This window comes from Chiloscyllium punctatum, chromosome 13, assembly GCF_047496795.1.
Source record: "Chiloscyllium punctatum isolate Juve2018m chromosome 13, sChiPun1.3, whole genome shotgun sequence".
Taxonomy (NCBI): Eukaryota; Metazoa; Chordata; class Chondrichthyes; order Orectolobiformes; family Hemiscylliidae; genus Chiloscyllium; species Chiloscyllium punctatum.
In genome coordinates, this window is record NC_092751.1 from 31,211,491 (window position 1) to 31,220,255 (window position 8,765).

The following is an 8,765-nucleotide window of genomic DNA, read 5'->3' on the forward strand; positions in this document are numbered from 1 at the left end:
TCGACGTTTCGGGGAAGAGCCTGGTGAAGGACACTTGAGAGGAAAAAATGATTCTCCTGCTCCTGGGATGCTGCCTTACCTGATGTGGTTTTCTAGCACCCCGATCTCGAGTCTGAAAATTTTCTCAGCCTATCCAGCCTTTCATTATAACTCAAACCTTCCACAGGCAACAAGCGTGCATACCTTTTGTGAACCTACTCCAGCTGAATAATATCATTCCTACAACTGGACGACCAGAACTGGACATAATATTCCAGAAGAGGCCTCATCAATGTCCTGCAAAAATTCAACATAACGTCCCAACTACTATACACAAAGGACTGAGCAATGAAGGGAAGTATGTTAAATGCCTTTGAACCATCTTGACTGTTGGTAATGCAAATTACAAGGAATTATTTACCTGCACACCGTTCTTCCCTGTTTTCCAACATACGCAAAGCCATACCCTTTTTGTTGTACCAAAATGCAATACCTGCCATTTATCCAGATTGAACTCCATGTTACATTTTTCAGTCAAACGACTCATTTGATTAAGATCCTTTTCAAACTGAGGTAATCTTCCCCACTGTCTACAATTCTGGTGTCGCCTGCAAACCTACAAAGCATGCTGCTGTTAATTCTACTGTTTTCTCATATAGATCAATAATTCCTATTTACTTGGAGTTGCCGTGATTTAGCAGTGTGCAAATCATACAAAGTTAATCATGCAATTAACCATGAGGATAAAAACCGCAAACTGCAGGGAGATATTAAACAATTGGAAATAAAAATGGTGAAAGCAATTCATTTCAGGGAAGTGGGTGATAGTGAAGCAAAATTAAATTTCAAACCAGCTGCCCCCGCTCCAGTTGTGGCACTCAGCTGTCTCAGCAAGATACACTGTCGATTGCTGTTATTATAAACGGGAACAGATTTTCCCTTCTGCCCCGTCTTTGACCAGAAGCACTCCCAACCTCGGAATTGCTTGCGCCTCGAAACCATCATAGAAACACCGTGAATTCTCCGGTTGCGTCACTTGAGCCATCGAGTATCTCTGCGACCTCATTCCCATCTTGATTTCAAGTTGGTTATTTGCGACTGCGCCACTCAGTTCCTCTGTTTCTGGGGCTGGGAAATGGGCCCATGTGGCAGCAGGGGTTACTGCCTTGTGTGGGGAACCTCGTGAAGTAACCGATGTTAAACTGCATGGCTATTGAAATATACATTTCAACAAAAGATTAGTATAAACAATGACTGTAGATGCTGGAAACCAGATTCTGGATTAGTGGTGCTGGAAGAACACAGCAGTTCAGGCAGCATCCGAGGAGCAGTAAAATCGACGTTTCGTGCAAAAGCTCTTCATCAAGAATACAGGCAGAGGCAGAAAGTCTGAAGGGTGGAGAGATAAGTGAGAGGAGGGTGGGGGTGGGGAGAAAGTAGCATAGAGGACAATAGTTAAGTGGTAGAAGGGATAAAGGTGATAGGTCGGGGGGAGGGTGGAATGGATAGGTGGAATAGAAGGTAGGCAGGTAGGACAAGTCAGGACAAGTCATGGGGACAGTGCTGTGCTGGAAGTTTGGAAATGGGGTGAGGAGGGGGAAGGGGAAATGAGGAAACTGTTGAAGTCAACATTGATGCCCTGGGGTTGAAGTTTTCCGAAGCAGAAGATGAGGCGTTCTTCCTCCAGGTGTCTGGTGGTGAGGGAGCGGCGGTGAAGGAGTCTCAGGACCTCCATGTCTTCGGTAGAGTGGGAGGGGTAGTTGAAATTTTGGGCCACAGGGCTGTGTGGTTGATTGGTGCGGGTATCCCAGAGATGTTCCCTAAAGCGCTCTGCTCGGAGGCGCCCAGTCTCCCCAATGTACAGGAGACTGCACTGGGAGCAAGGGATACAATAAATGATATTGGTGGATGTGCAGGTAACAAAAGCTGCACTCTCCCCGGAGACTTTGATGTTTTGGAGAAATCTATTTAACTCAGCCCTCAACACATTAATGATGGAATCAACACAGCCACTGGGGGAACTGATATTAAACGGTCAGCCCATTCTGAGTTCCCACATATCTGCCACTGTTCACTCAGCACTGATATTGTGCATTTGGTGCTCTTCCTAACATTCCTTATGATACTGTACTTATTGCATGAGTTTAGTGTGTTCGTCTGTGTAATGCCGTGATCGTATAGTGGTTAGTCCTCTGCGTTCTGGCCGCAGCTACCTTGGTTCGAATCCGAGTCACGGCAGTAATTGCTCTATGTATCCCAGTCTTTTGTGAAACACAAAGGAATCAGTTGTTTTAAAGTTTTGATTTTATACAAGGTGATTTTATTTTCCTTCAAGTTCTGCTCGCTCACATCTCTGTGTTTCATATGTCAGAATTCAAATCCACCAGTTCTCAGAGATTTCTTCCCTCCTACGATCACTAACTGAACTTTCCATCCCATACCCCCATTTCATTAATTTGAAGATGCCGGTGTTGGACTATGGAGTACAAAATGAAAAATGACCCAACACCAGGTTATGGTCTTACAGGTTTAATTGAAGCACTAGCTTTCGGAGCGCTGCTTTTTCATCGTGTGTTTGTGGAGTCATTTCCTATTTCACTAAGGCATTGCAGAACCTAATACAGACTCTCACATTGATATCGATCAATCTGTGTGGCTGGGGTCACTGTTGCTGGGTGAACATGCCCCAACCCCACCATCGGGATCTGCAGACCATTTGATACATTTGGTTAGCACTGTTGTGAGCTCAATGCTCATGTCGCAGCTTTTACTGATATGGACCAGAGATTATTTTGGGGGATCAAGCTCAGGAAAATGGCACAGAACAGTATTGGGGAAAAGCGACTGAATTGGATAAGATCAGTTTCACTGCTTTTCTGCAATGGCCGAGCGCTATTACCACTGAATACTGAACTGTTAATTCCGACACCAGGGACCTGGGTTTAACTCCGACCATGCTAGGTGGTAGAATTGGGATTCAATAAATATCTGGAATTACGAATATAATAACTCCTATATATCCATGTTCAATTGTTGAAAAAACAAAACCACCTGACGTCATTTAAGGAATGAAACTGTCATTCTTACCTGTTCGGGGCTCCATGTGACTCCAGACTCACTACAAGATGGTTGAGTTTCAACTGCCCACTGTGCAATTAGGGATAGCAATCAGCGACGCCCTCATACTGTAACAGAATAGAAAAAAAAAAGTTGATTAGGCACTTGCTAGATTACTGTGTGCAGTTCTGCAATTCAGAGTACTGCATGGATGTGATGGCACTGGGAACGATGCAGTCGAGATTCACTGGGATATTGTCTGGGATGAAGAGTTTCAGTTGTGAGGAGAGATTGGACAGACTGGGATTGTTTGTCGCCGAGCAGAGGAGATTGGAGAAGACATGACTGAGATATACAAAATACTGAGGGATATGGATAGGATAGACTGAAAGAAGCTTTTGTTTTTGTTGGGGGGATTGAACACTGGGGCCAAGAGATTACGGGAAAAGGCAGAAAGGTTTGAGTAGATTTGCGGAAAGGGTCAGAGAGGCAGAAATCATTCTAACCTTAAAAAAAGTTGAGATGTTAAATTGCGATGCCAAAACATGTAAGATTATGGGCTAAACAATGGAAAACTTGATTCAGGTCGTTTAGGAGTTGTGTTGGTCAAGTGCGGCCACAACAGGCTGAAGGGTCTCCTTCGATGTTATTGTCCTCCACAGTATCGTGGTTAGTGTCCCCGCCTGTCACAGGGCTCAATTCTCCGCTGGGGGCATCGTAAATGTTTTAAACCTGTCGCTCTGTTCCCCAGTGAAGGTTATTCATGCTTGGCCTTCCATTCTCGATGGTACATGTCACAGGAATGACAGTGCTGTCTGAATCAGCTGGGGAAGGACTGCAGCTCCTGGGAAGAGAGAGTGTCAGTGAAAGTGCAAACACGTAACTTCTGTAAACTGCACATTGTGTTTGTGTTGCAATGAAAACCATTATATAGAGTTGTTCCTGACTGATGTGTTTACTTAAAGCAGGAATCTGAGGAAGAAAACAGAGTAAATCCATTCAGATCTGAGTGCAGAAACATTTCCAGCAGAACTACTGCCGTTCTACAACGTAGAACCGCGTTTGGATGCATTGAATTCGGGTTGGTGGGCGCATCTTGCTTTCACTATGCGGAGTTACCAGTGTGTAAGGCCATTGCACATGATACAGATCGTGTTCGATGTGATGGTACATTTGCTCAGTGGTTCGAACTGCTATTAAGTCTGTAGGCTAGGTGGATTTGCCATGTTAAACTGTTCTGATCTGTCCAGAGAGTGAATTCAGTAAATTAAGTGAATTAGCCATGGGTAACGCAGTGATAAGTTCAGCAGTCACACGATGCCAGGTTTTATTCCAACAGGTTTATTTGAAATCCCAAGCCAGAGGCCTGGGGGGACAGAGACGGGAGCTCGGTCTGGTTGAGATGCTGATCAGAGTCTTCCAACAAACTCGATTGGCTGAACTGTACTTTCTGCATTGTCGGGGGAATCTGTGATTCTATCAGAGAGGACACTGCCAGCATTTACTGGGCCGCTAAGGCATTAGAGACGATGCTGATGGCGTTTCGTGGGGATGGAATTTTATTTATTTGTGTTTTGGAAAATTTGACACTGAACCAAGGAAAACCGAATGGAAGTTTTCCAGAGTATTTGGGGTTTGGAGAGAGTAAATATGTGGCAAATTCACTCTTTCAAGTTCGTATATTTCTGAACGTCAGGCTTTCAAAACCATGGATGTAGGACAAATAAATGATGGGACCAGAATTTCTGTCACTCATTGAATCCGTTTCCAAAATATTTGGAAAGGCACATTTAGAGACACATAAACAGTGAGTTTCACCAGGAGAGAGACAGCCTGTGGCCAGGTAAAAGTGCAAAGGAGGGTGTCGGGTTAGAAGGTGCGAGGAAACAATGTCTAATTTTGATTACTTCAGATGCAAATGAATATCGGAAACGAATGCAGCTGAGAAAGATTCAGGAAAAAAAAGCTCAGAGGTTTGAAAGGTTTATCTTAATATTCCACATGAAGCATTATAAATGGAACTGAGCAGATTTGGTATATTGACAAGGAAAGCTATTCCATGATGAATAGGAAGTGACCCGTTTCTTGGATATCGAATTCCTGCTTTAATCCCTTGCCTGAAAGATGGGAGGACGATCGCCACGATGTTGGGTTCATTTGACACCCATTGAAATCTGCCAAAGTAACTGAGCATCAAAACTGGCATCTTGTTTTGTAGCTTAACCTTCTGTTTTTCTCATCAGCATTTTCTTTAAGCTGAAATAAATTCGGAGCAAAATTGAACACAACATTGAGCGTTCCAATCATATAAATCCAATTCACTTCCGATCATTGGAATGAACAGATGGAAGTTGCAGCAAAATTAATAAAATGAAACGAACAAAACATCACTTCCGGGAATTTTACCCAGTTCAGGTTCAGCCATATGAGAAAGACCATCCAGCTAAAACATCACCTTCACTTCTATCTCCGTATATACTTCTTCACGTGAGAGAGAAACTGTCTGAAGAAATTATGCGTCAAGACGAAATGTGCGTGTGAATTTAACGGGAATTCCATGCTTGCTGGGTCATTCTGAGACAGTTCCAACTCGAAATAAATCAAGGACAAGGTATTCCTTCCAAGGAAGAGGTCAATCCCTTGGATTTTGCTGGTATTATTATTCCGCTGAAAGCAGAAACATAATGGCTTGAATTCGATTCCTGTCAGGGAATTTCTCATCCCCGAGGTGCACCAAATGTGATCTTGACGGGGTCACATGTGAGCTCCTTTGCAATGGGCTGAAGTGTCCCAGGGGTTCAGGCGACGGTTTGCTCTTCCATTGCGCATGTGTGGATTTGAATCCTCCTCTCGCTGTTACTTCTGTGAAACGCAGCTGTGGTTTCCCTTTGTGCCTCGCATCTTTAGGATACGTTCGATGGAGAATCTTGCTCTTGCCCTTCATCACACCGGAGATTTGTGATAAATCGATACCTCATCAAAGTCGAAGTAAAGCAATTTGATTCTGTTGTAAGTTACATTGGGATAATGAAAAGGAGTGCAAACGTTTCTTTTCTCCTTTCATTCCATCTTGACGTTCTATGACTTTACATCGAATGAAAGTGAAACAATAAGGAGAGATTGAGTGCAATAGTTTATCCAGTGGGATTGTGAATTTTAATGTCTTTCCACACAAAATTCTGATCAGCATTTTATACAGTCAATTGAATTGGAACCGCAGAAAACGTTTCCAATGAAACGAATCTTTCATTCTTTCACAACCTTTTGCTGTGTGAATCATACCACGATCCATCATCCAACGTCATCACCAAGTTGGCAACAATATTAGATGCACCAATTTCCTTTAGCAATGACAGCGTCTGCTTATACCCATCTGCGGTGTGCCCAGTGCCATTTGTTATATCCAGGCCACAGCACATTTCTTGTTCATGAACTTATGAGCTTAGTTCCAGATCTGTCTGATCAGTTTGAGAAACCTTTTCTATCGCTTCATCCCATTCTTTCAGAATTCTAAAGGTATCAATAAAATAAGGCGTTAGACCAAATGATGAAGGGTTGGAAGTCGGCCATTCAGCCCATCTAGTCTGCTCCACCATTCAACGAACTCATGGCTGATCTGATAATCCTCAACTCCATTCTCCAGCATTGCCTCGACCAAGCTTCAACGTTTTTCTTGTTAAATATCTGTCTGGCACAGTTTGAAAATACACAACAACTCAGCCTCAACAACAATTTTGGCAAGGAGTTCAACCGATCCACTGGCCCCTGTGCAAAGATATTACTCCTCAATTCTGAATTAAATCGGCAATATCTAATTCTGAGTTCATGTCCTCTAGTGCTCTCCTCATACCAGAGGATGAACCAGCTGCCTGTAACTACCCTGTCAAGATCCCATGAATATTGAGCGCTTAGAAATGTTATAATGTGATTATAGAGCTCCCCTCCGTCTCCTTTGTTACAAGGAGAATAATCCCAGACAAAACAATCATTCCACGAAGCTCGATTTTCTCCAGTGTTGACAACATGTTCATTAATCTCTTCTGTCCCCTGTAGCGTCCTTACATATTATTACAGTAGGTGGAGACATTTATGTGAAGAAACGGTTGAAATTTCAAGCACAGACGGGAAGTGGATCTTGAAATCAGACAGGATTGGAATCAGATTGGTCCACACAAGGACGAAATAGAGAAATGATCACTCTGACAAATGAAAATCTAATCATATCTCATTGACATTCAATAACTTTACTGTAAACAAATTACCCCGTGTAATCGTCCACAGAGCTATTATTTCGGGGAAAAACTTGTAGAAACTGGCTACATAAACACTTTGACAACGATAACATGTTCTTGATACTTTTTTTGATTATAAACTCAACTCATTGTTCTGGTAATCATACATCGTTTGCAAGGCACAAATGAGACGTGGAATATAACTCTCTCCATTTGCCGAGATGGATGTAACTTCAATAACATTTAAGGAACTGGACACAATCCACGACAATGCAGTTACTTGAGTGTACCCTCTTCAGCACCTGCAATATTCATTCCCTTCACCGCTAAGGCACAATTGCAGCAGAGTGCACCAACTCTCAGATCCACTGGAGTAAGTCATTCGGGCATTTTTGACAGCCTTCAAAGCTCAACAGCTGTACTGACTATAAGGACAAGGTTGGAAGATGCAACGAAACGCCACCATTTTCAACTTACCCTCCAAGGCCCACAGCACCCTGAGTTCGAAAGGAATCAGTGAGAAAATCATTGGTGAAACGGTCTTGATGGGCAAAGTTGCATACTTCAGCCTTCCATCTTTTATCTTCCAATTTTAAAAAAAATGTTGATTTATGCCATGACGTGACTTGTGCTCAGTCCTTTAGCTGTTCCCTAAACTGGTGGTTGCTAAGGTTCTGCTATCATCCACAGCCTGTGGTCAACAATAGAAAATCTCTCAAAATCCTCTCAATCAACTGACTCCCCTTAAGATTAGAGTTGTGTTGGAGAAGCACAGCAGGTCCGGCAGCATCTGAGCAGCAGGAAAAATGGACTTTTCAGCCAAAAGCCCTTCATCAGGAATGAGACTGGGAGCACATGTGATGGAGAGATAAATGGGAAGGGGGTGGGGCTGGGGAGAAGGTAGCGGAGAGTGCTGTAAGTGGATGCAGTCGGGGGGTGAACATGATATGTCAGAGAAGTAGGTGGAGTGGATAGGTGGGAATGAAGATGCACAGGTGGGACAAGTCAGGCGGATGGTGTTGAGCTGGAAGGAGGGAACTGGGGTAAGGTAGGGGGAGGGAAAATGAGGCAACGGGTGAAGGCCAAATTGATGCCATGCGGTTGAAAGGTCCCGAGGCAGATGATGAGGCTTTCTTCCTCCATGCATCGGGTCATGTGGCAGTGGCGATTCGGGAGGCCCAGGACCTTCATGTCCTCGGGAGAATGGGAGGAGGATTTGAAATGTTTGGCCATGGGGCACTGGGGTTTATTCTTGCGGGTATCCTGGAGATATTCTCTGAAGTATTGTATGAGAACACATCTCCTCTCTCCAACTGAGAGGAGACCGCATCAGGCGGAACGTATACAAGAAATGGCATGTGTGGAAGTGTAGGAGAAACTTTGATGGACGTGGAAGCCTCCATGAAAGCCTTGGATAGAGGTGAGGATGTAGATGTGGGTGCAGGTTTTGCAATTCCTGCAGTGAAAGGGAAATTTATATTTCCCACCCTACCCCTA